Here is a 13,627-nt window from a genome sequence, read left to right as displayed (position 1 = left end):
CCAGGAGATCTCCTGTTTTTCCCAGCGGTTGATGTCATTTTTCAGGTCTCTGAAGAGTGCCGGGAAGTTTGTCTTGTACAGCTTCTCGGTTTTGGTGGGTATATGAACTCCTAGATAGTTGATGCTACTTCTTGCCCAGGGGATTTGGAACTCCGCTTCGAGGTGAGATTTGGACTTTCTTGGGATATTTATGCCAAGTGCAACTGATTTGGAGATGTTTATTGTGAATCCCGATGCTACTCGGAATTCTTCGAGCGTTTGCCATAGGGCTCTTATTGATTCTTCTGGTCTGGTAAGTGTGAGGAGCACATCGTCCGCGTATAAAGCAATTTTGTAGGATACTTTTTTAATCGTTAGGCCAAGTATTGATGCGTTTCGGCGGACCCTTTCCGCGAATGGCTCCATAGATAGGGCGAATATGAGTGGGGAAAGAGGGCATCCCTGCCTAGTGCCTCTGGTTATGTTTATTCTACTGGATTTGGCCCCGTTGAGACGAAGATTTGTAGAAGGTCTTTGGTAGATGGCTAGGACCCACTTTGCAAAATTCGGGCCTAAGCCAAAGTGCCTTAAAATGTTCCCAACATAGCCCCAGTCGAGCATATCGAATGCTTTGTGCGCGTCTAAGGAGAGTACTGCGAGCCTTGTGCCCAGTCTGTTCGCTGACTCAATGATGTTGATGGTTCTGCGGATGTTGTCTTGGGTACCCCGACCCGGGATGAATCCTGTTTGGTCCGGATGGATGAGCTCTGGGAGGGAGGGGCCAGCCGATTTGCTAGGATTTTAGCAAATATTTTCGCATCGTTGTTTAAGAGCGTTATGGGCCTATAACGAAGCACATTGTGTTCGGTCTTTTCCTGGTTTAGGGATCAGTACTGTTATTGACTCATTCATAGACGGAGTCGTGGAACCAGTGGACAGGAATGAATTGAATAGATTTGCCAGCTGTGGTGCTAGCAGGTGAGCAAACTTTTTGTAGAATTTTGCCGATAACCCGTCCGGACCGGGTGTTGTGTTCTTCAGGTGACGGATCGTTTCGCTGACCTCCTCCTCTGAGATAGGGCCCTCTAAGTCCGCTAGGGGTGGGGGTGGCTGTTTCTTTGGGATTAGGGCCAAGAATTGGGTGATGGCAGAGGTAGCTGTCGGAGGCCCTGCCATGATTTCTTCGTGGTGTTGCACCATTAACTCGAGTTTTTCGGGGTCCAGATAGTGTAGGGAGCCGTTTCTATCCAGCAGGGATTGGATGTGGTTCCTGGTTTGAAGCTTTTTCAATTTGTGTGCTAGGAGCCAGTTCACTTTGTTACTGTTCAGGTAATAGTATTGTTTGGTATAAGTTAATGCTCTGGCGGCTCGGTCCGCTAGGTGGATCTCGAGCTCCCTTTTAATTCTTTTAAGTTCTTGGTGCGTTGTTTTCATGTAACGGGCCTTGAGTTTGTTTTCCAGTTCTGTGAGTCTTTGCTCGAGCTTCTGTTGCTTCAGTAGGTTTTGGCGCTTGAGTCTGGCTGTCAAATCCATCGCCACCCCTCGGATCACCGGTTTCATGGCATCCCACACTGTTGCTGTTGAGGAGTCAGGGGGTGTGTTCTCGGTGAAGTAATTCCGAATCGCCTCTGTGAGGGCCGAGCTGGCCGCTATGTCGGTGAGGATGTAATCTTGCAGTTTCCATTGCCGCTGGTTAGGTACTGGAGCCCCGTGGATAAGCAGCGCCATCGTGACTGGCGCGTGGTCCGATATTGAGATTGGTCCAATCTGGATATTCTCCACATAGGGGGCCATGTTGTTCGTGGCTAGCAAGAGGTCGATCCGTGAGTAGCCTTTATGCACGTGCGAGAAGAAGGTGTAGTCCCTTTCTCTCCAGTTGTGGGATCTCCATATGTCTATTGTCTCGGTTTCCCGCAGGAATTTCGCCAGGGCCAGGGATTTAACAAAGTCCTCCCTCGAAGCTGGGAGCATCTTATCCATCGTCGGATCCGGAGGGAGGTTGAAGTCCCCTCCAATTAATAAGCAGCCCACTGCGAAGGTCGTGATAGTTGGGAGGAGGCTGTGAAGGAATTGGTCTTGCTCTTCATTTGGCGCGTAGATGGCCACCAAGGTGATAGGTAGCTCCACCAGGAGGCCCTTCAAAAGTAGGAATCTGCCCTCGGGGTCTCTTTTGATAGTGATCTGTGTTAATGGGAGGTCTCTTTTTAGCAGGATAGCGACGCCTCTCTTTTTCTGTGTGGCCGAGGCAAAGTAGCACTTTGGGAAGCGCCAGAACCGTAGTCGCTTTTCATCTTCCGCAATGAGGTGGGTTTCCTGGATGAAGACAATGTCAGCTGCTAGTTGGTCTAGTTTGTGTTCCACTGCTTTCCGCTTTCTAGGTGCATTAAGCCCCTGCACGTTCCAGGTTGTAATAGTTAGGATCTTGTCTAGCGAGTCCATCTTTTGGATTTCACATAGGTCAGTTTGAATTGTTCCCTGAAGCTCTCTTGTTCCTTGTCTTTGCGTGATGAAGTTCTCCGTCCTTCCATCTTCGTGATGATTTCCTCTCCTCCTTGTCCCCCCCCCTATCTCCCCACCCCCCGCCCACCCAACAATAACAAGGTTTCCGGGCCAGCCTTCAACCAACGGGGCATACGGCCGGACCAGTGTATAAACTCTGCTTGGAGGCAAACCTTGCCTCTTCCTTTGGCCAGTAAACATTCAGGTTGAGATTCACTGATTTAAGTGATGGTGGCAACTTGCGGTAATTCAGTCTCCCCTCACGGGGGGGTAGATAGTCGGGCCAGGAGGGAGCGTGTGGTTCGAATGTTCTAGGTTGCCCCTTCAGCAGTTGTTGTCCCTTTTTGGCTTGCCCAAAGGGCCGCGGGGTCTGCGGCGGCCAGGGACCCTGGTCCAGGCTCTAGTGGAGTCCCCGCGGGATCTCCCAGGAGCCTCGGCGACTTCAGGGAGGGCCCCCTCTTCACTCTCCGGGTTCATGAATCTCTCGGCTTCTCTAGGAGAAGGGATAGACCAAGACCTACCCTCCCAATTGAAGAGTAGAGAGGTGGGGAAGCCCCAGCGGTATGTTGTTTTCCGATCACACAGCCATTCGGCGAGTGGCTTAAGGGCTTTTCTTTTTGCGAGGGTAGTCGCTGCTACGTCCTGGTATAGGGATATTTCGGCGTCACGGAAGTGGATTCGGGCCGAACTTCTAGCTTCCTGCATGATTTCTTCCTTTGCCTTATAGAAGTGGATTCTTGCTAAGACATCCGGCGCAGCATTTGCATTTTGTCTGGCTCTAACTCTGTGGACCCTGTCCAGTTCCAGAGGAGCTCCATCTGGGAGCGTTATGATGAAGCAAAATAAGTCGTTGACATAAGCGTTGAACTCCTCGTCGGGGACAGAACTCTGGATTCCCCTCAAGCGGATATTGTTGCGTCTAGCCCTATTTTCAGCCTCCTCTTGTTTGTTCTCGAGGGACTCGCACCTGGCCTCCAGCGCAGCGAGTCTGTCCGCCCCCTCCCCTATCTCGAAGTTGTGTTCAGTCAGGGTGGTTTCGATTTCTTCTGTTCTAGATTCCACTTCCCCCACTCTCTTGTCCAGGGAGGAGATTCTGCCTTTTAGTTCTTCTGTCCCTTTTTGGTACTCCTTAGTTATGGCGGAGAGTAGCTCCTGGAGGTCCGCTTTGGTCACAGCTTGGGTTGGCGACTCCGTGTTGTGCTCAGAGGGGGCACAAGAAGTGTCATTTCGCTCCTCTTTCTTTGATTTTTCACCCATGTTGGCAGATAGTAAGGTTGCAATGTCTGTTTGTTTGGCTGTTTTCTGGTTCCTGGACATTGTCCCTTGCGGCCTCCGCTGGCCCCTGCACGCCCCCACCCGGGGTGGATTGTTGTAAAGGAACAGGACTTCTTCTTGGCCCTAGCTTCCTGGCCGGGCAGATTTAGATATAAGAGGGGACTTTGCTGTGGGGCCAGTTGGCTGATCAACCCCTGTGTCCTCCGTGGCTTGGAGCGTCAATAGTGGCCGTAATGGTAGTGGTGAAAAATTATAGGGCCGTGGCCGTTCTCTGGAGGAACAACTCTATGCTGGTTGCTTAGTACTTCTGTAGAGAGGGGGGCCCAACGAGGATGGAAGGATATGGCCTCCCCTTCAGGATTGGGGTCCAGCTCACTCCCAGCGGGGTTCGTGCTGGGTATGCGTAATGCGGCAGGTGCCGCCTTACCTTCCTCAGGGTGCCGGAGCCCGCCTCTGCCGCGTCAAGGTGGTTGAGGATACGATTCTCTCGGACTCCAGGAGGCGTTATTGGTGATGTGTTGCAGGGAGAGGAACTTCCAAGCTTCCCGTCCCAGCTGGGATGATGGGGACCACGGGTTTCATGGACCCTCCGCAGCCACGGTCACCGATGGGTCCAATGGACCCGGAGGGGAGGGAGGGAACCACAGGCAACCCCCCCCTCGCGGGACTCAATCCACCGCCTCCACCGATCTCCCCCTTGTCCGCACCGGAGGAGGGGCTCTAGGCTTCGTCGGGGGGGGGGACGTAGGAAGTAAGTGAATTCCAGCCGAAGCACGGTGGGAGGAGGGGGGCCCCTCTGTGGCTGGCCTCGGTGCTACAGATGGCAATCGCGGGACTCAGCAGGCGTCGTGGGAGAGATACTGGTGAACTTGATGAGGGCGGCTGGTCTTCTTGCTGTGGTTCTGCAGGCCTGCTCAGGTGCCGCTGGTGCTAGCTAGCAGGTTCGTAGGGCTTCGTTCAGAGGTGGGGCCCACTCGTTGCGCTGAGGGGACCCGCAGCTGCAGATGCTACTGTCACAGTAGTTGCTGATATTCTCCCCAACTGCGCCCCGCACAACCCGCCCCTCATCGGAGGACACCCCACTGCAGCTGCTGGTTTGGGACGGCAGTCGGGGGAGGCAGCGGTATTGCTGTACTCCCACTGTCGGGCCCTGATGCTTCCCTCGGGATGGGGTGGGGGAGGTGCTGGTAAACACCTGGAGGAAGGCCGGGTCCCGTGCCTTCAGTTGGTGGTTGCTGGAGGGGGATGTTTGGGCCTCGTCTGTCCACGGGGTCCGGCGGAGGGCGCTGCGGGGTGCTGCAGGCGCCCTGGTTGCCCGATGCTCCCCCGGAGTTCCTCCAGATAGCGGACAATCGCGGCCCGGAAAGGACGGGTCCAACGACTCGGAGACGGCGGGTGAGGGAGATTTAATTTGAGGATCAACCCGCTGCCACTGCTAGCAATCGGCCGCGGTGTCCACTGTTTTCAAGGTCCAGTTTTGCAGCGGTTCAGCTGTGCTCTCGGGCCGGGGTGGTGAAGGTGCTGGAGGGATTCAGCGAAAGACCCTAAGGAGTGACGGGGGCACCCCAATCGCCACTACTCCCACGATAGTCCTCCAGGAAGCGGGCGGCTGCAGGCAGTCGCGGGTCTCACGCGGGACTCATGCTTCGGAGTCTTGCGTTGCTGCTTCCCGTGGCGGGGATCAGCCGCCGCCAGTCTTCCGACGCGAAGACTACTGCTTTTGTGGTTGGATTTACTCCTAAGCCTTGATGTCGATGCTTCCACAAGCAGGGGATGCTGGCGGCCAGATCGGTTGTTGTGAGCATCGGAGGGGGGGGCTCCCCCAGTTCCCACTCCACTGGAACGTCGGAAGGGGCTTCACTGTGCCGCTCCACAGTCCGCCATCTTAGCTTGCAACTCCCTCGCTTGGAAAAAACAGCTCCAGCTCGGTCCCACTCCCGTTTAGAGCAGCGAAATTAAGGCCTGGGCAGCCGGAGCCTCCTGGCTCTGTAGGACGTCGATTTTGTTCGCTTTAGTCTGTTTTTACTGGGGCATTGCAGGTAACACGCGGTCGCGGCCGGGAGCTCTCACCGGACCCGACCGTTCACCGTGGCGCCAAGCCACGCCCCAGTCCTGCTTATTCTGTGAAGGTTTGTTGCAAAAAAACATTTTCTAGAGCATTCCTTAATTTCAAATTGTCTTGATGCTGTCCTCCAGAGATATGGATACTACCGACAGCCTATAACGCCTAAATGAAAGCATGGTAAATTCATAAAGGTTAAGGCTTAACCTAAACAATGTAGTCTATTTTAGGGTGCTATAAGATAATCTTGCACTTAGTCCAGGAAGTCAATCAAACTCCACCTTAAACAAAGTCTCTGTTTCTCAACCAATCTCCCTCTCTCCCACTAACTCATTTCTAGACGCAAATACAATAGAGACACACCTCGATTATCTCCTCCCCATTTCTTGCTCCCATGACAGCTTCACATCCTCCTCCAAGGTAGGTAACTTGGATATAGCTGCAACACTTTATCACCACCACAGCCAGAGCAACCATGATCAATTTTATCAAAATTCAGCAAACCCGCCCCAACACACCTATCACACCGACAAAATAACTATATCCACACTGTTTTCACTCACCTGCACTACTGTGCCTCCACTGCTACTCGGTTCCCCCTCAACAAAATCAAACTTTTGTTGGGGAGGCGATGTCTTTTCAGACCCCCCTGACATTCCCGCGTAAAAAATGGATCTTATGTTTACCTAATGGCAGGAGATGTCCCCATGTTTGTCTGTTCTTATGATTTGGTCTTAATGTTAACCACAAAAAAAGACGGTAAACAAAGCCATCTGGTGTGACGTACAGACTCCATTTTGTGCCACCCTAAAATGCCATCTATTCCTAGGCCACACCATGATTTCTAAAAAGCCATCTCTCCCTCTGTCCGGCGCCACACACAAAGCCCAGCCTCCCCCTCCAGCCTCGTAGGAACCCATTTCTCACAGAAGCTTGGTCATGTATTGTTGCAAGTATTCAGAATCCTTCTCTCTTCCTCAAAGCTCATTGCCCTATATGTGACTGGAGCAAACCCTGGCCTGCGTGCCCACGTGTCTCCACAAACCTGCTTGTGCCACCTCAACCCCCAACTTTAGAAGTTACAGCTTACAGAGCCATTGCCCCTCGTCTCTCTTTGAATGTAACTGCCTAAAAGACCCTTCCCACGGACCACCCTAAATTGCCCATCATATACCTAATCCAGAGTGATCATATATCCTCCTCCTCTAAACTAACACCCATCCATCCTTCGTTTTACTCGTGAGGCATCAGGGAAAATAAATTGCAGATCAAAACCCCACAGATAAGGCACCTGGGAGAGGGGCCAATGCACCTGTGCCCCCACAAAAGGCATGGGTTAGAATGTGCATATATCTGTGTACATTTTATAAACAACCCCCCGTCTAAGTGATGGTTTTATGCCCAACATTATTCTTTGCATGCCAATGACCATTGTGTAGTTTAGATTAGTTAGGATTGTAACACTTTGTGAACTAAGCCTGACCTTCACCCTGCGAAGAGGAGCCCAGCCGACCCACGTGCCAACGGACCACCCCAGCCACAGCAACCAATTGGAGTCTGACATAAAATATACACTATACTGTGCCATGTGACCCCAACCAATTGAAAATGTCATTTTGTACTATATGTCATTACAGCATTAATGACGCTTTTTGGGTTCATAATGTGCTGCCTGTGTATTGTCTGGCAGAGCACTTTCAGGGCAGCAGAGTTCTCTGCATGCATATCTTTATCTATATAAAACTTTGTTCAACATGCAATCCATCTCCTGGTCACATTCCCTAGTTGGGTGCATCCTTTTATTTGGCTTGTTTTGTATCGTGTTGGGACCAGGCGCCTTCAATTTGCTACAAGCACCTTCTACAATATAAGCTGCTCCTCGACTTCCGGCATATCCATTGACAACCAGACACTCTTGAATACGTGTTTTACTTATTTTATTCATGGCTCCCCCCTTCCACCACCCAGCATCTATCACCTGCTACACTCCTAAACTAAACCCTATAGTCTGCCACCTTCCACAATCTGGTTATGTCTCGCCCACCGTGTGCATCCTTTTGCTTCCACCCCCCGCCCCCCCCCCCCTCCATTCTTTGCAACTCAGTTCCTCCTCTGACATTAAAAACACCACCAATAAGGGAGGGCGCTGTTGCGCTCGTTAAAGATGGCCGCCTGACACGGAGCTCCGTTCTGAGAGGCGATATTCTTCGAAAATTCTCTGTTGGTGCACCGATTCTCCTTCCACCACCAACCTCAATGGTCTACTGTTGGTCCCGAGCACCCGCCGCCTGAACCCCATGTCTTGGGTCCACGTTACTACGGAGATATGCGACATTGATCAAGCCCGGGAGCTGATGCTGCTCTGTCCCGCCTTCCGGCTCCAGTGCAACTTCACCCTGAGGCCAGGGATCGGAGGCCTGCAGTGGGGGAGGGGCGCGTGAATCGCACGCTACGGCCTTCCTCCCTCATCCACCTGTGACCTGCAGCGACCCGTACTGGGGGGCATGCCTCCTGCGTGGACCCGGAGGTCTTTAATACCGCGGGGCACCCCGCTCCTCCATCCTTCCTGGGGGGCCTCCTGGCACTGAGCCCCCGAGGTTCTCTCCCGGCCGCCTTGACTCGGAGGGCCTCTCCAGTACTGGGTGCCCCGATCCTGCCGCCTCCACTGGACGGAGGCCGTGGCCGGTGGAGCCTGGATGTCTACCCGGACCCGGAGGTCCCCCCTGATCTGAACGTCCATCCAGCACCCGCCTTGCCGCCTCCCGGAGGCGGCGCACTGACACCCGGCGCCTGCTTTGGTTTGATGCCTCCCTGGATCCGGAGGTCCTTCACGTCGTAGAGCGCCCTCCTCCGCCACCCCTCTGGGGCAGCATGCTGACTCCCGGGGGCTGCGAGGCTCTGCCGCGGGTGCCCCTTTCCCGGGAGTGTTGTGGGAGCCGCAGCCTTCTCCAGGATGATTGTGGCGAGTCCCGGAGCCCCCCGCTTCCATCACTGTCTGGACCCAGGCACCACCTATCTTGCTTGCTCTTGAGACCGCTACCCATGCCCACATCCACTACTGCCATTAATTAAGGGGGCCTTACTGGTCAGTAGTCTGCGTACCCCACGCTCCCATCCAACACCAACACACCGGGCCCGTTCTCGAACTGCTGGAAGGAGGCCTCTCCCTGGCCCGGGACCCCTGGCGTCCCTGAGGCACCCCATGGTGGAGGCCCTTCTGCGGCCCCACGCTAACCACATCCTCCACTTGTATGCATCTGGGATAGACCCGGAGCCCTGCTGACCTCTTCTAGCACTCACAGAGCCGTACCCAAGACCCGGACTGTGCGGCAAGCAGATCCTCCACTCCGTCAGGACATCCTTTGAACCGGGGATCCCCACCCCGACTAACTGCTGTCAGGTCCCGGACTCCAGTCTGCCTCCTACTCGCCCATGATCAACACGCTGTAGCATTCAAACAGCCTACTCACCGGCAAGCGAGGCGTTCTCCCCAACCTCTCCACTGGAGCCCACAGTAACTGCTCTCCTGGACACTGCTACCGCATTAGCTCTCTGGCCTCCAACCCCCACTCCATGCCACCAGGATAGTCCACACCAGTAACCTCACCTGCGGTCCATTCAACTAGCGCCCATTGTGTTTGGCTGGAGTCGTCTCCCCTGACCCCACTGGCGGGCGGCCAACCGCACTTCAACGGGCTCCACCTCTAAATACTGCTCCACACAGCGTTGCAGTTCAGCGTGCCTCTAAACCCCTGAGCACCCCGATCTGCTTACCTGGCCCCCCCGGAAGCTCCCTCTCCTTTCTGATCCGCCTTGACACACCTACTACCTCCCTTGGCCCCCTGGCCTCCTATCCATCTGGCATCATGACCAAGGGGACGGGAAAGAAACAAAGCTTGATCAATATGTTTACGAAGGCCTCTTCAGGCACGGTGGCGGAGGAGCCTGACCAGGAGCCGTCCAACTCGTTAACCTCGGTTCCCTCGAACTCTCAGAAAATGATGGAATTCATCCGGGAGGGATTCACCACACTCCACAGCAAACTGGACGACATGAACGGCATTATATCTTCCATTAAAGCCCATATGGAGAGGACTGATGGCCGGGTGGCTGAGATCGAGACACGAGTCAGTACCACCGAGGATCACCTGGGCTCTCTCAGGGCGGAGGTCTCCGCGCTATTTCCCGCGTCACTGAGGTGGAGAAAAAGAACGAGGACCTTGAATCGTGCTCACGGCGCAACAACCGCCGCATAATCGGAATACCCGAGGATAACATAAAGGAACCTATGGAGGACTATGATGAGCGTACTTTACTAACACTGCTTGATTCTCCATAGATCTCCCCACAATTTGCGATTGAGAGCACCCACCGGGCCCTTACTGTTAAACCCAGGCCTGGCGCGCCTCCCCGACCTATCATAGCCAGAGTCCTAAACTTTCGCGATCGCGACGCCCTCCTCAGGGCAGCGAGAGCCAAGGGTGAACTCCTGTTGGGGGCCGCTAGGATTCATTTGTACCCAGACTTCTCGGTGACGGTTCAACGGGAGCGTAAAACTTTCCTAGCTGTGAAGAGGACACTACGTGACCTGGAGGTCAAATGCTCTATGTTATATCCCGCCAAACTGAGGATCAAACACTCCAAGCGGGTGTACTTCTTCACAATTCCCGAGGAGGCGTCTAGATCCATCGATGAACACTTTCCTGGCTGATCCCCCCTCTCCAAGGTGCCCGTCCAGTGCTGCAGGGTCCCTCAACAGCCTGTACACCGTCCCAAGCGCCCTCTAGCCTGGGACACCCAATGGGCCTTGAAATGCGCAAGTAATCAATCAATATGTGGCCTAACTCTCCTCTACAGCACCCATCCACCCCTTCAGAGTTCCCGTTCCATACGTTGATGGATCCAGTTACATGTCTTATTTGATTATTATGGAGGTTCCTCCTTCCGACCTCGAGAACATTGCCTTCACCCTGTTCGGCCATGCCTCCACCGCCCACATAGGGCCCTGTCCGGGTTGTGCACGAGGCCACCACTAGGCACCACGTCTATCCTTCATGTGCCTTACGGTTCGGAGCATTACCGCCTGGCCAGTTCACAGGCCCCCTCGGCGTTGATGCCATTGGTTTGGATTTGGTTGTTTGGGTTTGGGGTTACCATTCCTCTGTTTGGGGAAGGGATGTGGGAGGGGGTGGGTAATGTTGGGTTGTACGTTAAAAAAAAGGCGTGGCATCCACGAGGAAGGTGGAGCATGGGGCAACACGGCCCCGTTGTTGCAGAATCAGGCAGACAGTGCACAGACCTTGGGGATCACTGCATTGTTATCCTGTAATCACTAACAATTATCTCTGAACTGTTGATTGAAGACAACGCAACACTCATGAGTTGGAATGTGCGGGGCCTGGGAAACTATAAAAAAATGAGACAATTACAGCTGCAGGCCGAGCGACATGGGGCCAAAATCCTGTTTCTGCAAGAAACACACGCCTGCGCTGAGCACTGCGGAAAGTTCGCCAAAACATGGGGACCTCAAAGGTACTTTACCAACTACTCCACCCAGAGCTGTGGAGTCATGACACTGATTCAGAGGAGTCTCAAGTTCAATTCCATATCCACACAGATTGACCCCCAGGGCAGACATGTCCTTCTCCATGGTACCCTGCAGAATAAGGAGGTGGTCCTGTTAAATATCTATGGTCGCAACATCGACAACCCGGAATTTTACTCGCACCTCACGTCCCTTCTTGACAGTTTTCCCCTAATACTTTAGATCTTGGGAAAAACCTACTGCTTGTGGTTCCACTTTTAAACCCACTATTGAGGACTGCAATCGTGTACAAAAAGCATTTGCGGATAAATTACGCAAAGCCCAAGATCAAATTTAAGAAGGAAACACTCACTCTTCCATTGTCTACAGCTAAGACCATACTGCTGTCTAGTAAGACATCACAATCTGATGCTAAACTAACTGATACTAAACAAAATTCTATGCCCAATACTGTCATTAAAACTGAACCCGCTGTTGGTTTCACCTTTAAGGAAACCACTGTAGTAGAAATGATTAATATTATGAAATCTATGCGGCCTACCAATTGCCCAGGTGAACTTCTCCCATCCAAAATCATCTTGGAGCACAAAGAGCAATTCGCGCCTTTCTTATGTAGATTCACAAATGCCTCTTTTCGGTCAGGAAAAATACCTCAGCCATTGAAAAATGTTTCAGTTTCACCTCTACTAAAAAAAGCTGGACTGGATCCCTCGAATGCTGCCAATTTAAGGCCTATTACGAATACCCTGTTTCTACTCAAACTTATAGACAAGGTTGCAACAATCCAATTGTGTCATGATGCCTACCCCCGGGGAACCAGACCAGGTCCAGCAACCCCGGAAGCAGGCATCAAGTTATTTTGAGCAAGCCCAAAAACCCCTGCTAGGGGCTGTTTGGGTGCGGTCCTGGCGCCTATGGTGCCAGGCTCATATGGAGAGTCAGTCCTGGCGCCATAGGCGCCAGGCTCAGAGTAGAACTTACCTGATGCAGACCATGCTGCAAGCTTACCTGATGCAGACCATGCTGCAGAGCTCCAAGCCAAATGAGGCTTGGAAGGGACTATTTTACCTAGGGACTATTTTTTACTCGGGTGGGGCTGGGGAGGAATACTTACCTGGGACTACTTTCAAGGCTATTTAAACCACGCCCGAGGAGCAGCACACGCTTCGCGTTATTCTGCATCCAGCAGCTTATCGCTCACCGTGTCTGCAAGCCTGCCTCCAGTCTTCTGCCACGCCCGCCTCGAGTCTGCAGCTCCTAGAAAAAGGGAGGAACAGAAGGAGAAGAGGTTAGAATAAGAGCCAAACCTTCGATCCTTACCTGAATTCCGGATCCACCACGCCGTCGAGCTGGAATAAAGAAGCATTTTACACGCAACGCCTCGCCTGCTGCAGCGCCGCGCTGAACTCACCGGCCTTCGCAGCATCCTCACGATCCATCGCGTCCTTCTGCACGTTCCTGCCACACTCTGGCACCGAAGGGGAACACAAGAACAGCAAAGGTGAGCCAAGGGAATAAACAGAGGCAATAGTAACTACCCCCATAGACTTACCTGATTACCGCCAGAGGTACTATTCTTCTTCACGGGTCGGCGCAGTCTCCATTGCATCCTCGCCGTACCCCGGCCCCTAAGGGGAACAAAAGGACAACAAGGTGAGACAAAGGGACAAACAAGGGGAACTCTTCTCACCACAATAGACTTACCTAATTCTACCGCCAGAGGCATTATTCCCCGAACTTCATATTTTCTCTCCACACCTGAATAAGGGAGCAAGCAACAGTTTACATTCTGGCCTTATTTTATTGAACAGTGTAGGATAAGCCAAATCCTTACCTGAACTTCGTCAGCTACCACGAGGAACTCTTCGCTGGGGTCAAGCTGCAAACTGCAAGGAATCGGTCAAGAGTGAAAGTCAGACATGTGAACTCTTACGAACTACATACTTTCCGGAGTCAATATTGTTCTGGAACTCACCAATTCCTTCGAGCCAGTGAAGCAACTGGTTATCAACGCACCCCTGCGCTCAATGCAGGATGGAGAGTGCATCTTTTCAAACCATCAGGTGAGACTTATAAGAGGGGACATCAAAGGTGATCTGTGGAGAGAACAGCGGGGGTAGGGGGATTTACGCTCAACTCCACGGGTGGTTAATCTCCTTTCTCCATTTGCAGAAGAATATTCCTACGGGCCAAGCAAACAAAGCTAGGTGGGCCAGTCCAGTCCGTCATCTCGGCCCTATGCGTCACATTGGTGGAGACCGCAGCTC

At 53.0% G+C, this 13,627-nt stretch overlaps 1 protein-coding gene across 2 annotated transcripts in view; it reads right to left on the bottom strand.

The window, feature by feature from the left end:
* Positions 1-13,627, bottom strand: part of DMXL1 (Dmx like 1) — a 1,868,248-nt gene that overhangs the window by 1,374,212 nt on the left and 480,409 nt on the right. The window lies entirely within an intron of this gene.

The sequence above is a fragment of the Ambystoma mexicanum genome, chromosome 6p, assembly GCF_040938575.1.
Source record: "Ambystoma mexicanum isolate Mex_15411 chromosome 6p, UKY_AmexF1_1, whole genome shotgun sequence".
Lineage (NCBI taxonomy): Eukaryota > Metazoa > Chordata > Amphibia > Caudata > Ambystomatidae > Ambystoma > Ambystoma mexicanum.
Note: the sequence above shows the minus strand (reverse complement) of the source record. Positions and strands in the feature narration are given on the sequence as shown.